This window comes from Halichoerus grypus, chromosome 3 (assembly GCF_964656455.1).
Source record: "Halichoerus grypus chromosome 3, mHalGry1.hap1.1, whole genome shotgun sequence".
Lineage (NCBI taxonomy): Eukaryota > Metazoa > Chordata > Mammalia > Carnivora > Phocidae > Halichoerus > Halichoerus grypus.
In genome coordinates this window covers 190,907,301-190,923,565 of record NC_135714.1, presented here as the reverse complement: position 1 = coordinate 190,923,565, position 16,265 = coordinate 190,907,301, and positions in this window count along the sequence as shown.

Genomic DNA, 16,265 nt, shown 5'->3' with positions numbered 1-16,265 from the left:
AATTCTCCTTTTTGGTGGGGTCATTATCTGGTTTGGGGATCAAGGTAATGCTGACCTCAGAGAAAGAGTTTGGAAGTTTTCCTTCCATTTCTATTTTTTGGAACAGCTTCAGAAGAATAGGTATTAATTCTTCTTTAAATGTTGGGTAGAATTCCCCTGGGAAGCCATCTGGCCCTGGACTCTTGTGTGTTGGGAGATTTTTGATGACTGCTTCAATTTCCTTGCTGGTTATAGGTCTATTCAGGTTTTCTATTTCTTCCTGTTTCAGTTTTGGTAGTTTATACATCTCTCGGAATGCAGCCATTTCTTCCAGATTGCCCAATATGTTGGCATCTAGTTGCTCATAATATGTTCTTATAATTGTATTTCTTAAGTATTAGTTGTGATCTCTCCTCTTTCATTCATGATTGTATTTATTTGGGTCCTTTCTCTTTTCTTTTTGATAAGTCTGACCAGGGGTTTATCAATCTTTTTAATTCTTTCAAAGAACCAGCTCTTGTTTCATTGATCTGTTCTGTTCTTTTGGTTTCTATTTCATTGATTTCCGCTCTAATCTTTATTATTTCTCTTCTCCTGCTGGGTTTAGGCAACATACACTGTTCTTTCTCCAGCTCCTTAAGGTGTAAGGTTAGGATGTGTATTTGAGAACTTTCTTGTTTCTTAAGAAAAGTTTGTATTGCTATATACTTTCCTCTTAGGACTGCTTTTGCTGCATCCCAAAGGTTTTGAACAGTTGTGTTTTCATTTTCATTTGATTCTGTCAATTTTTAAAATTCTTCTTTAATTTCCTGGTTGACCCAGTCATTCTTTAGTATGATGCTCTTTAGCCTCCATGTATTTGAGTTCTTTCCAAATTTCCTCTTGTGATTGAGTTCTAGTTTCAAAGCATTGTGGTCTGAAAATGCGCAGGGAATGATCCCAATCTTTTGGTACCAGTTGAGATCTGATTTGTGACCCAGTATGTGATCTATTCTGGAGAATGTTCCATGTGCACTCAAGAAGAATGTGTATTCTGTTGCTTTAGGACAGAATGTTCCGAATATATCTGTGAAGTTCATCTGGTCTAGTGTGTCATTCAAAGCCATTGTTTCCTTGTTGATCTTCTGCTTAGAAGATCTGTCCATTGCAGTGAGGGGGGTGTTAAAGTCCCCTACTAATATTGTGTTATCATTGATGTGTTTCTTTAATTTTGCTATTAATTAGCTTATATATAATTAGCTGCTCCCATGTTAGGGGCATCAGTTTTTACAATTGTTAGATCTTCTTGTTGGATAGAATCTTTAGTTATGAAATAGTGTCCTTCCTCATCTCTTATTACAGTCTTTGATTTAAAATCTAATTTGTCTGATATAAGGATTGCCATCCCAACTTTCTTTTGATGTCCATTAGCATGATAAATGGTTTTTGACCTCCTCAGTTTCTATCTGGAGGTGTCTTTGGGTCTAAAATGAGTCTCTTGCAGACAGCATATTGATGGGTCTTGCTTTTTTATCCAGTCTGATACCATGTGTCTTTTGATTGGGGCATTTAGCCCATTTTACAATCAAGGTAACTATTGAAAGATATGAATTTAGTGCCATTGTATTACCTGTAAAGTCACTGTTTCTGTATATTATCTCTATTCCTTTCTGGTCTATGTTACTTTGGGCTCTCTCTTTGCTTAAAGAATCCCTTTTAATATTTCTTTGGTGATCACAAATTCTTTTAGTTTCTGTTTGTCATGGAAGCTTTTTATCTCTCCTTCTATTTTGGAAGTGAGTCCAAGATGGCAAAGGAAGAGGAGACCTTAGTTTCATCTGGTCCCAGGAACTCAGCTAGATAGCTATCACATCATTCTGAATATTGCAAACTCAACCGGAGATCTAAGAAAAGAATAGCTGAAACTCTACAAATCGAAAAGCCACCACATTCTGTAAGGTAGGAGGTGTGGAGAAGTGAATCTGAGGAGAAGATAAACTGCGGGGGGAGGGAGCCTCCATAACCCGGCTACCAGAAAGTGATATTGCAGAAGAGCACAAAATCAGAACTTTTAGAAGACTGCTCCTCTAAGGGATGTCCCTGCCTGAAAGGTGCTCAGGTGACAAAGCAGGGGCAGAATCCTAGGTGAGACAGTGTGGTCTCAGGATCCCTGGGTTCACAGGAAGACCAGGGGTGCCTGAGAGCCGCAGAGTTCCCAGGTATTGGAGCCTGGAAGCCGGCTGCCATCAGCGAACGCAGAGTGGGCTTTCAGCTCGGGTTGCCATAAACCATGAACTGTGGCACAGTCACGTGACTGGTCTTCAAGCAGTGGCCCAAAAAATGGCAGAACCAGCGAGAACCCCCTTACTACCCTGGGAGAAATGGCACAGGAGCGCGCTGCAGGAGGCTTCAGGGTTTGGAGGCTTGAAATGGGGTTGAGTGCCTGAGATACAAATGCTCGGTCACAGGCTGGGTTACCACGGAGTGAAGATGGAGACCAGGGAGACAAGAGTGATTGACTGCTTTTCCCTGAGGGTGCACTGAGGAGCGGGGTCCCAAGATTTCGGCTCTGGGGCATGGAGATTGGGAGGCTGCCATTTTCATTTGCATCCTCTAAAGCTGCGCAGAAAGCCTTAAGGCAACAAAAGCCACATTGAGCAATCCTGAGCAGATTAGTTACCCTGGTCCCCTAGCAAGGGCAGTGCAATTCCGCCCGGGGCAAAGACATTTGAGAATCAACGCAACAGGCCCCTCCCCCAGAAAATCAGCCGGAACATCCAGCCAAGACCAAGTTTACTGATCATTGAGAACTGCAGAACTCCAGAGCTAGGGGAATATTGTATTAGAATTCATGTTTTGTTTTTTTTTTCCTCATGATTCTTTAGTCTTTCAATTTTAATTTTTTTCTCTTTCCTTTTTTCAACCAATTTCTTATTTTATCAGCTTTTTAAAAAAATCTTTTTAATTTTTATTTTTATAGTTACATTCTATCCTTTCATTGTATTTAATTTTATTTTTGTATATATATGTTTTTCTTTCTTTACAGTTTTGGGATGCAGTTTCTTCTAACAGACCAAAATACACCCAGAATCTTGTGTATGGCTCTGGTCTCCTCACTTGTCTGATTATATTCTCTTGTGGGTTTTCTTTTTCTTTCTTTCTTCTCCTTCTTCTTCTTCTTTTTCTTTTTTGTTAAAGTCTTTTTAAATATTCATCTTTATGGTTGCATTCTATCTTTCCAATATATTTAATTTTATTTTTGTATATATAAAAGTTTTTCTTTCTTTATAATTTTGAAATGTAGTTTCTTCTAACAAACTGACCAAAATACACTCAGGATATAGTGTATTGCTCTGTTCTCTTCACCTGTCTGTTTATATTCCTTCCTTTTTTTTTTTTTTGTCTTTTAATTTTAATTTTTAGTTACATTCTATCCTTTCACTATATTTCTCTGATGATCAGTGATGTTGAGCATCTTATCCTGTGTCTGTTGGTCATCTGGATATCTTCTTTGGAAAAATGTCCAATCATGTTTTCTGCCTATTTTTTAAATTGGATTATTTGTTTTTTGGGTGTTGAGTTTTATAAGATCTTTGTATATTTTGGATAATAACCCTTTCTCAGATATTTCATTTGCAAATATCTTCTCCCATTCCTTAGGTTGCCTTTTAGTTTTATTGATTGTTTCCTCTGTTGTGCAGAAGCTTTTTATGTTGACAATAGTTTATTTTTGTTCTTGTTTCCCTTGCCTCTAGAGACATATCTAGAAAAAAATTGATAAGGCTGATGTCAAAGAAGTTTTGTGTTCTCCTCTTGGATTTTTATGTTTTCATGTCTCATATTCAGGTCTTTAATCCATTTTGAATTTATTTTTGTGTATGGTATAAGAAAGTGGTCCAGTTTCATTCTTTTGCATGTAGCTGTCCAGTTTACCCAATATCATCATTTGAAGAGATTGTCTTTTTCCCATTGGATATTGTTTCCTGCTTTGTAAAGTTTTATTGTTGTGGGTTCATTTCTGGGTTTTCTATTCTGTGCTATTGATCTAGGTGTCTGTTTCTGTGCCAATACCATACTGCTTTGATCACTACAGCTTTGTAATATAACTTGAAGTCCAGAATTGTGATGTCTCCAGCTTTTCTTTTTCGAGATTTTTTTTTTTTTTTTTTTTTTTTTTTTTTTACTATTTGGGGTCTTTTCTGGTTCCATACAAATTTTAGGGTTGTTTGTTTTAGCTCTGTGAAAAAATGCTGTTGGTATTTTGATAGGGATTGCATTAAATGTGTAGACTGCTTTGGGAAATATAGATATTTTAGCAATATTTGGTCTTCCAATCCATGAGCATGGGATATCTTTCCATTTCTTTGTGTTATCTTCAGTTTCTTTCATCAGTGTTTTATAGGTTTCAGAGTATAGGTCTTTCATCTCTTTGGTTAGCTTTATTCCTAGGTATCTTATTGCTTTTGGTGTAACTAAATGAGATTGTTTCCTTAATTTCTCTTTCTGCTGTTTCATTATTGGTGTATAGAAATGCAACAGATTTCTGTATGTGGCTTTTGTATCCTGCAACCTTACTGAATTCCTTTATCAGTTCTAGCAGTTTTTGGTGGAGTCTTTTCAGGTTTTCTCTATAGAGTATCGCATCATCTGCAAATAGTGAAAGTTTTACTTCTTACTTGCCAATTCGGATGCCTTTTATTTCCTTGTGTTGTCTGATTGCTGTGGTTAGGACTTCCAGTACTATGTTGAATAACAGTGGTGAGAGTGGACATCCTGTCTTATTCCTGATGGTGGAGGAAAAGCTCTCAGTTTTTTCCCATTTAGGATGATATTAGCTGTGGGTTTTTCATATATGGCCTTTATTATGTTGAGGTATGTTCCCTTTAAACCTACTTTGATGAGGGTTTTTATCACGAATGGATGTGCTTTGTCAAATGCTTTTTCTGTATCTATTGAAATGATCATATGGTCCTTATCCTTTCTTTTATGAATGTGATATATCACGTTGATTGATTTGCAAATATTCAACTACCCTTGTAACCCAGAAAGAAATCCCACTTGATCGTGGTGAATGGTTTTTTAATGTATTGTTGGATTTGGTTTGCTAGTATTTTATTGAGAATTTTTGTATTCATGTGCATCATGGATATTGACCTATAGTTCTCTTTTTTAGTGGAGTCTTTATCTGGTTTTGGTATCAGGGTAATGCTGGACTCATATAATGAATTTGGAAGTTTTCCTTCCTTTTCTATTTTTTGGAATAATTTGAGAAGACTAGGTATTAACTCTTCTTTAAATGTTTGGTAGAATTCCCCTGTGAAGCCATCTGGCTGTGGACTTTTGTTTGTTGGGAGTTTTTTGATTACTTATTCAATTTCTTTGCTGGTTATTGGTCTGTTCAAGTTTTCTATTTCTTCTTGTTTCAGTTTTGGTAAGTTATATGTTTCTAGAAATTTATCCATTTCTTCCAAGTGGTCTAATTTGTTGGCATATACTTTTTCATAATGTTGTCTTATAATTGCTTATATTTCTGTGGTGTTGTTTGTTATTTGTGATTTTATTTGTTTGGGTGATTTCTCTTTTCTTTTTGTTAAGTCTGGCTAGAGGTTTATCAATTTTATTAATTTTTTAAAGAACTAGCTCCTGGTTTCATTGATCTATTCTCTCTCTCTCTCTCTCCTTTTTTTTTTTTTTGGTTTCAGTATCATTGACTTCTGCTCTATATTATTTCCTTCCTTCTGATGGCTTTAGGCTTTGTTTGTTGTTCTTTTTCTGGCTTCTTCAGGTGTAAGTTAGGTTTTTATTTCAGATTTGTCTTGCTTCCTAAGGTAGGCCTGTATTGCTATATATTTCCCTCTTAGGAACAAAAGTGGCTCTAAGAGGTCCTAAGACTGTCATTTTTTCATTTTTATTTGTCTCCATGTGTTCTTTATTTCTTCTTTGATTTCCTGGTTGCTCTATTCAGTGTTTAGTAGTATGTTGTTTAACTTCCATGTATTTGTGTTCTTTCCAGATTTTTCTTGTGGTTGACTTCTCATTTCATAGCATTGTGGTCAGAAAAGATGCATGTTATGATTTCAGTCTTTTGTATTTGTTGACACTTGTTTTGTGACCTAATATGTGATCTATTCTGGACAATGTTGCCTGTGCGCTTGAAAAGAATGTGTATTCTGCTATCTTAGGATGGAATGTTCTGAATATATCTGTAAACCCTTATGGTCCAGTGTGTCATGCAAAGCCATTGTCTCCATATTGATTTTCTGTTAGATGTCTGTCCATTGATGTAAGTGGGGTGTTAAAGCCCTCTACTATTGTATTAGTATTAATTAGTTCCTTGATGTTTGTTATTGTTTTATATATTTGGGTATGCCCGTGTTGGGTGCATAAATATTTACAATTGTTAGATCTTTTTGTTGGATTGTCCCCTTTACTATGATGTAGTGCCCTTCTTTATCTCTTGTTACAGTCTTTGTTTTTTAGTCTAGTTTGACTGATATAAGTATTGCTACTCCATCTTTCTTTTGACTCCATTTGCATGACATGTTTCTCCATTCCCTCACTCTCCATCTGCAGGTGTCTTTTGGTATAAAATGAGTCTCTTGTAGGCAGTATATAAATGGGTCTCTCTTTTTTTTTTTTGTCCATTCTGATACCCTATGTCTTTTGATTGGAACTTTTAGTCCACTTATATTCAAAGTAATTATTGATACATATTTATTGCCATTTTATTACTTATCATCCTTTCTGAAGATTTTCTCTGATCCTTTCTTGTCTTTGTCACTTTTGGTCTCTCCTTTGCACTCAATCAGTTCCCTTTAATATTTCTTGCAGAGCTGGTTTAGTGGTCATGAACTCCTTCAGTTTTTGTTTATCTAGGAAACTCTTTATCTCTCCTTCTATTCTGAATGATAGCCTTGCTGGACACAGTATGCTTGGCTGCAGATTTTCCCCATTCTGCACTTTGAATATATCATGCCACTCCCTTCTGGCTTGCCAAGTTTCTGTTGAGAAATCTCCAGCCAGCTTTATGGGTTTTCCCTTGTGAGTTAAGGACTATTTTTGGCTTCTTGCTTTTAAGACTTTTTTTCCTTATCATTATATTTTGCAAATTTACTTATAATATGTTGTGGTGTTGGTCTACTTTTGTTGATTTTGATGGGAATTCTCTGTGCCTCCTGGATCTGGATGTCTGTTTCCTTCCCCACATTAGGGAAGTGTTCAGCTATTATTTCCTTAAGTAAATTTTCTGCCCCCTTTTCTACCTTCTTCTTATTCTTCTTCTGGGACTCCTATAATACAAACATTATTATATTTGATGGAGTCACTATGTTCCTAAGTCTATTCTTGTGTTCCATAATCTTTTCTCTCTTTTGTTCAGCTTCATTATTTTCCATTATTTTGTCTTCTAGGTCACTAATTTGTTCCTCTGTTTCTTCCAGCTGTTGTTCTTTGCATCAACCCTGTTTTCAGTCTCATTTATTGCATTCTTTAGTTCTGATCAATTATTTTTTAACTCTTTTTTCTCCATGGTAAGGGTCTCCCTGATGTCTTCTATTCTTTTCTTAAGCCCAGTGAGTATCCTTATGATTGTTGCCTTAAATTCGCCATCAGACATGTTACTTATATCTGTTTTGCTTAGATCTCTGGCCATCGCCTTATCTTGTTCTTTCATTTGGCATAAATTTGTCCATCTCTGCATTTTGTCTAAGTCTCTGCCTTGTTCTGTGTATTAGAAAAGCCTGTTATGTTTCCTGTTGCTGAACATAATGTCTTCATGAATAAGACATCATGTAGTGTCCAGGGCCTGGCATTTCAGGGAGTGTCTCTGGTGTGTGCTGTGTGTGCTCTGCCATTGTAATGTGGCTGCTCTGTCCTTCAGGCCAGTCATCTGCAGAGGCTCTCCTTGCCTGTTGTGGGCAGTGTTTGGTTCTTGGCCTGAATGTGGCAAGTTTTAACTAGGTGTGCTCTGGTCTGATACCACTTCTATGAGAACTAAGGTCCTGCAGAACTCTCTGGTTGGGAGACGTGGTGGTGGCAGGGGTTTGTGCAGGTCTTCTGGGGGAGGAACCCACTGCACTGAGACTGAGGGAAACTTGACTGAGAGGGGTAGTGCCAACAAAGTACAGGGGGATGGGGCTTGGTGTAAGCAAGTTAGGTAGCCAGTATAGGTGTTGACCTGCTTCCGTAGGTAGCTCTATGTTTTTGCTGAGAGGTGGGGGAGGGGAATGGCTCTAGCCAGCTCCTTTGTTCCCAGAGAAGCATCTCCGTGAATACTGCTTCTCAGAGATGTGCTCCAAGAAATTGAATAATCTCCCGGCTGTGTACCCCGGGTGTTGTTCAGATCACTGTTTCCATGCTGTCTGCTTCCAGATTTTTTGCCTGCCTTCTCTCCAGGAATAGCAGAGTGCTCTCCAGGTTCTATCCTAGTCAAGTCCACTGACCTTTAAAACTGTAAGCTTTAAACTCCACTGGTTGCAAGAACTCATGAAATTCACTGCCTCTCGTTTTCCAAGCCAATGGCTTTGGGGAAATATTCTCCTTGTGTGTTCCACTGTGTGCTCCTCCACCTCTCTCTCTCTCTCTCTTTCTCTCTCACCCTTATCCATGACCAGAGCTCTCTCTCTTCCACAGCACCTGCGATTGATCCGTTTCTCCCCTAAACCATGTCTTTGCACTCCTTACCTTCTTCAGTGTGGCCTCTTCTGTCCTTCTAGTTGCAGAGTGTGTTCTGTCAGTCTTCAGGTCTTTTTCTGGAGTATTTAGGATGATTTAACGGTTATCTAGTTGTGTTCGTGGGATAAAACAAGCCTAGAGTTCTACTCCACCAATATGTTCCCTCTCCTAGAATCCAGTTCTTCTTGCTTTTTATATCTTCTTGAGGTCACATGAAAGGGTCACAGAAGGCTGACATCAGCCACCTACTCCAGTTTTAGTGCACAGTGTTCTTTATAGATTCTGGATACAAATCCTTTTTAAGATATATGATTTGAAAATATTTTCTATCAGGCTGTGGCTTGTCTTTTAATTTTAATGGTATCTGTCAAAAAACAAAAGTTTTAAAATTTTGATGAAGTCCAATTAATCAATTTTTCTTTTATAGGTCATGATTTTAATGTTACATTTAAGACATCTAACACAATTACAAAAATATTTTATCTCACATTTCCCCTAGAATTTTTATAGTTTTATCTCTTACATTTAGGTCTATGATCCATTTTTACTTGTTTTTTTGTGTATGGTGTACTGTAAAGATTTAAGATTATTATTATTGCTTTCTTTGCATATGAATATCCAATAATCCCATCACCAGTTGTTGAAAAAATTACCCCTTCCCCACTGAATATCTTTGGCTCTTTGTCAAAAACCAATTGACCATAAATATAAAGGTTTATTTCTGAACTTTCTATTCTGCTCCATTGGTCTATATGTCAGTCTTGACGCTGATCACACTGCCTTGATTATTATAGCTTTATAATAAGTTTTGAAGTTGGGTAGTGACATTCTCCTTTGTTCTTCCTTTGTAAGTCATTATCTTTGTACCACTTCTTTCACTGTAGGCGATGGTTAAATTTCCAATCCCAAAAAAGTTATTGAAAAGGAGATTGTCTTTTCCTTTACATCTCTGTAATGTGTTAGGATCTTCTTACTGGCTCATATATAAGTTAGCTTTTGTAACATAACATACCACCTTAAACCTAGTGGCTTAATAGAATACATATTTATTTAGCTAACAATTCCAGGGGTCAGCAATTTGGGATGTGCTCAGCTGAGCAATTTCTTTTTCTCCTGCTTTTTCATGTGTCTGTGGTCAGCTGCCAGTCCCTTTGGTAGTTCTACTTTTGGGGTTGACTGGATGTCAGCTGGGGCAATGGTGGGTAACTAGGTCATATGTTTCTCATCATCCATCAGACTAGCCTGAGCTTGTTCCCATGGCAGCAGAGTACCAACAATTTAAGAGGGAAAAGTTTTCAAGTCCCTGCTAGTGTCTCCTTTGCTAATGTCCCATTGGTCAAAACAAGCAACAAAGCCAAGACCAGGGTTAATTTGGGAGAGTTCTACCAAAAGTGAATGCAGGGATGTATGAACTAATTGAAGGCATTGCTAGGGTCAATCCACCACAGTTTTTGGCAACCTGTTGGAATTAGCCACTTTGAATATGAAGAGAACCAAGTGTCTGGGGATGAGCCAAACCAAAGTTTAACAAATCAGTTATTTCAAAGCAACAGTTTTTGGTCATTGGGACTTATTCTTCCACAGATTTCCAATCCATAGGGCCCACACCTCATCCAGTAGCTAACACTAGAGACTAAGGACATAGAGAAATAAAATGGCTCCTTATAATTTTCCTTAGGACCACAAAACTTTTAATTTGGGGAAACTAAAAGAGCCCAAAATATTTCCTCAATAAGAACATTTAGGGAGCTTCAATTTCAATCCTTCCTACCTTAACATGATTTACTTTCAGAACAGAATACTCTTAGAGATCTTAATGATTACACAGACCAAATCTGAAGGTTGTACCTCAGAGTTTCGTTGAATGGGTAGTGTCTTTACATGACTAAGTCTAAGCATCAGGGCATCCTGACATTAGGATTTACCACTCCTGTGTAAATAACCAAACCACACAAGTGTTTTCTTGTATTTTTCTGGAAAAAAAATTACAAGGAGCTACTAGGTTTTTGGTAGGAGATGAAGCTTTAATTCCAAATTCATAATAGTCAAAGTTAATTCATTATTGTCTTTTTCTCCATGTGATATGGGTCACCATCTGCATTAGAGTCCCTGTTGCCATTGCTGTTATGAAAACACTTGGAATATTTTAGCAAATGGGTGGACCTGGGAGTAGATGAGAGGAAGGAAGCTGCATGGTCTACACTCAGACCAGTGAGTTAAGATGACCTCCTGCACGTCTCTGGTGAATAGTTTCAGTGTGTTACAACAGTAGCTCTGGGTTAAATATATTATTGGGCCAACCAGGAAAACTCACCACCAATGACATTATATTGAAAACAATAATTTAGCAAATAGCTTTACAAATATATTCTCTTTGAAAATTGGGGTTGATCTGAGTTGTCTTTATTTCAGAATATATAGATAAAAGCTGGATTTATATGGGAATTTGGATCGACTTTTTTGGCTAAACTCCAATTAACTCAATTCCATGCAGGCAGTGTAAACAAGGCTCCTTGATTTTCTCCTCCTCTGACAAGTTTGTTGGTTAAAATGATTATTTTAGCATATTATGGTGGGATTGTGGCTATGGAACTGGACCTAACAAATTTAAATCACTGCCAGTCCAGATCACTTCAGGTGCCTAGGAAGAAACGGGTTTCTTAATGTTGATTGTCCTGGCTGTCATTATATAAAGAAGCTTCTGAGGAAATGAAGGCTTGTCCTTGGTCCAAGATAGGTATAGTTGCTGCCTTGTAAATGGTAGTTTCATTGGATCGCCTGCAGGCTTCAGACTCCATTTAAATATGTGGATGAAACAAGAAAGATGCTGTTTGACAAAGATGAGTGGCTTTGTTAATTAAATTACCAGTGGAAAATTTACGAGCTTTAATTAGTATGAAATAAGCCACACAAATAAAGATACTGATTAAAGCATGCTAATCTGATTAGAATCACAGTATGTGTGGTTCCAGGCTACCTGATGGTAGAGATTCGCCAGGCCAGCGGAGGCTGGGGAGACGCAGGAACCTGCTTAGAAGAAGAGGGTACTTGCACCCGAACCTGGAGCTGCTGTTGGATTGCTAACTCATTTGGGGAGGGGGGAGGGATTATGCCTGAAAAACACTGTGAAAAGCATGGGCATTGTTGAATTGATAAAAGCCTTCTTTCTGGGAGGAAGCCTATAAAATCCATGACCACCTGTAGTGAAGCGAGCTGAATCAAACTTCAGAGCTCTCACTAGCTGAGCAAGATTTTACCCAGCCTCGGGGCGCCTGGGTGGCTTAGTTGGTTCAGCGTCTGCCTTCAGCTTGGGTAGCGATCTCAGGGTCCTGGGATCGAGCCTGGCGTCGGGCTCCCTGCTCAGTGGGTGGCCTGCTTCTCCCTCTCTCTCTACCCCTCTCCCACTTCCGCGCTGTCTCTCTCTTTTTCTCTCGCTGTCTCAAATAAATAAAATCTTTAGAAAAAAAAAAAAAAAGATTTTACCCAGCCTCTCAAATCTTCACACTTATGGAAAGTCTGTAGAGGCAAAAACTGTGAGTTGTCCATACTTTCTTTATTCAGACCCACACAATGAAAGCAGTGTCTGTTCGAGACATTTAGACAAAGAATATTCAAGTATCTCGTGTATGGAGAAAAATGTTAAATTCAATGCAGTACAAATCACGCCATTAAAGTATCATGTGGATCCTCTCCAATGTTCAGTTCCTTTGTCTAACTTTGTATCGAACTAATTTTAGTTTATGAGTGTAGATAGATGGAAATTGTCCATTTCCCTTCCAGCAATTCCCAGTTCTCCCTCCCCATTTTCTGGTTTGTAAAGCTTCCAATCACCTCAAAGCCTGGATGAGAAAACAGGTCATGAGTCTCCATTATTTCCTACGTGCACATGCAGAGCATTGTTTATGAGGCTTTCATAATATTTAGATAGTCATAAACCAACAGAAACCATAACAAAACTTCACTTTTCACTTTTCAAACAAATCATAACCAAATTTTTAGAAGATATTCAATTATAAATTAAATAAAATGGCACAGTTTATACTGACTTAGGCTTCTAATATTTGGCATCAACTCTTTTAAATTTTTATTCCTTCAGCATGGGCTTATTATAAGAAAGGATTTTCCTTTGCTGTCACAAATGCTGAGTTGTAGGAAGAAATTTATTTTAAGTGGCTAGTATTATGAGAGAGGGTTATGGTCATTTCAAATCAAATAATTTTTTTAAAAATAGACATTTTTATTGTCAATTTGATGGCATAGATTTCAGCTACAATTGTGTCACCCTGCCTATTGAAATGATTTAGTTCAAAATAAACCAACATTTTTCACTATAGATTTTTCATTAAAAATATCTGCTAAGACAAAAAATTTTCTTTGGTGCTTATGGCTAAAATACAAAAGGGTAGAGTGAACAACTGCCAAAATATACTTGGATTAAATTTATTAATTCAATTCCTTCTATGTCTCTAATTCATTAATTATAATTCACAATATATAATTTATGGCTATCAGAAAAGATGATGTGAAGCTGAATGTCTGTTGCACTGCTATGTATGTGGTAACAGAAATATTTTTTCTCGGCCAATGAATATTTGTTGAGAACCCCAAAAGATGCATTATTCTGTCCTGTATGTTGGTATCTTTTGCAAAGAATAGATATGACCTGGTGAATAGATAAGATGCTTGTCTTTCTTAGATTTTTAATAGAGACATACTGATAATGGGTGTTCAATATAGACATTTAGAGATACAAAAAATAACTAGGTAGAACAATAATTCTTTAGGTTGAGTGTCTTTTCTCCCTTCCTCCCTTTCTTCTGAGTCTGAAAGCCCTTAGGTGGGGCTGAGCAAAGCTGTCAGTGGCAAAGGCAGTGACATGGGACAGGTATTGTAGCTTGAGCAGGTTGAGGATGGTGTTTGCACTGGCTGGGGTGGGGTGTTGAAGCCCCATTGAGAGGTGTTGGGATGAGCAGGTTTTCTGCATAGAGAAGGGCAGGTGGGGTGCTTATGGAAGCCCCAGCAAGGGGTGCTGGAGTCAGGATGGGTGAAAAGGCTTCTCTGCAAGGAGGCAGAGGCTTAAGTGGCTCGCTGATGGGTGTAGAAGACCGACTGAAGGAGGAGGAGAAAGTCCACATGTTGGATGATTATGGCCTGGCCTGGGGACTTGGAGCTCCGGTTGGTGCAAAGGTCATGTGCATAGCCTGGCAAGGAGTACAGAGCCCAAGAGGGAGGAGGAGGCTTCCGGCGTGCAGGCATTGGTTGTGTGACCCACCATAGGTCAGGAAGGCTGAGGACAAGGTGAGGAGAGCATCCTGGTGGGAGACTAATGTGATGGCAGCAGCATCGTGGTGCAGATGGGAGCCCTGCATGCAGAGGGCACTCGTGCAAGGGTGTGGCGGCTGTGGCTGGGGGGTGGTGAGACAGCCTTTTCATGGAATTGGTGGGGGAGGTGGTCTGGTGGGGAACTGGTCACCCTCAAGGGGACTGAGTGAGCAAGAAAGTATAATGAAGATAAAAAGAAAGAGGTTTCTCATTGTAGGAAATAGAGGAAGCAAGAAAACTGGAATAAACCCATGGGGTTAGTTTGGAATTATGGCGTTGGTTTGAACTCATGGTTTTCAGTATTTAGGTGTAGATAGATATATACATATGTAAATAAATATTGATAAGGATGTATGTGTGTATCCGTCTATATGTGTAGAATATGCATGCATATACATGCATATATTTCCTAGCTGTGTCCAAAGAGAGATCCTGAGAGGATGATACTCTAGTGTCATCCAGATGCTGCTACCTCAAATCCATGCTCCAGTCAAAGAGCCAGGATTCCTTGGAGAAATGGCTGATTCTAGGGACAGATCAGGAAAATTACAAAATAAATGCGAGGTATCTCATTATGCTAGACATTAAGGAAGTACTAAAAGAATGAGGAAGACATTTCAAAAAGACATAGAAAGCCAAATGGTCCAACAAGAGACAATTTTAGCATCAAAACAAATAATAATAGTAAAGCTTTTCCTCACAGTAGACTACCAATGTATATAGAGGAGGAACATCATTTGGCAGCCAGTGTAATAATAATTCAGGCAAGAAACATCAATGGATGCAATTAAGTAGTAGAAAATTTGATGAAGAGTGGAAGAAGCTCTTAAAGTACCTTCCCAAAGGGACAAAGAGTAACTTTATGGTAAAGAAATCTACAGACAACAAATTGATCCCGTGAACAAGGTGAACATTACCAAGTGGGACAAAGCAAAATCACATAGCACCTGATAGGGTGCAAGAGACCACAACATCACATTTGCGATATTTCTGCCAAAAATAGATAACCTGAACATAACCATGAGGAAACATCCGAAGGCCAGAGTGAAGGATATCCGTCTAAACAACTGGCCTATAATCATCAAAGTTATCAAGGTATTAAAGCCAAGGAAGCCTAAAGCAACTATTTGAGACCGAAAGAGATTAAAGAAACATGGTCACCAAATAAGATCCTTGATCGGAAGGAACCCTTTGCTAAAACACATACTCTTGCCCAACTGGGGAAACTTGTATGCAGACTAGATGGTAGTAACATATTAATACTCAGTTCTTTATTTTGATTATTATATTGCGGCTTTGCAGAAAAAGATATTACTGGTAAGAAATACATTCTGAAATAATTGAAGGTAACAGGGCATCAAGACAGCAAAACTATTTTGAAAGTTTGAAATCATTTCAAGAGAAAAAACAAATATCAGGAATGTAAGACAATCTGTTTTCCGGACCTGCCTGTGTGATGACCTGGCTGTTTGAGGGAGGACAAGTCACTTCATCTCTTTATGTTTCTATTTCCTCATCTCTTAAATAAGGGGGTTGGACTAAATTATCTTACCTCTCTTTATAGATCTAATACCATAAGGTCCTCAGGTGTCAGTCAAGAACAGTGTCTTTAGGGGTTAGGCAAGAATGGGATAAGTGGTAAAAAGTTCTGGAAGAAGAATCATTGCACTTGCATTTTGTGAGACCCAAGATTCCCTGTGGTGCCAGGCAGAGGAGGAGGGCGTGCAAGGAAGGGCAGTGCTGCACGCACATGATCTGAGCCAAGTTACACATCAGGAAGAGATGAGATCTGATTTTTTGTTGAGAGCTTTTTATTTTTTTTAATTTAAATTCAATTAGCCAACTGATAGTATATCATTAGTTTCAGATGTAGTGTTCAGTAATTTATCAGTTGCGTATAACACCCAGTGCTCATCACATCACGTGCCCTCCTTAATGCCCTTTACCCGGTTACCCCCTCCCCCCACCCCCCTCCCCTTGATTCCCCTCCCTTCCTCCTTCCCTCCTTCCTTCCTTTATCTAGCAAACATTTATTAAGCATTTCCCACATTCAAGGCACTGGGTGAAACGCTGTGGGGGGTAGAGGCAAAAAAAGATAGTTTCTGCCCTCAAATTGCTTGCAGTCCAGTAGAAGAGGAAAGACATACATAAAAGGCAACAGACAACAACAACAAAAGCCCCAAACTCTGCTTCAGCTGCACGAGTTCTGCCACTCTGATGTTCAGAATTGGATCAGCCTCCTGATCAACGCTCTTTCTCCTTCCCCTCCCCCAACACATTCCTTCCCCATATTCGATTCTTTTATAGACCGG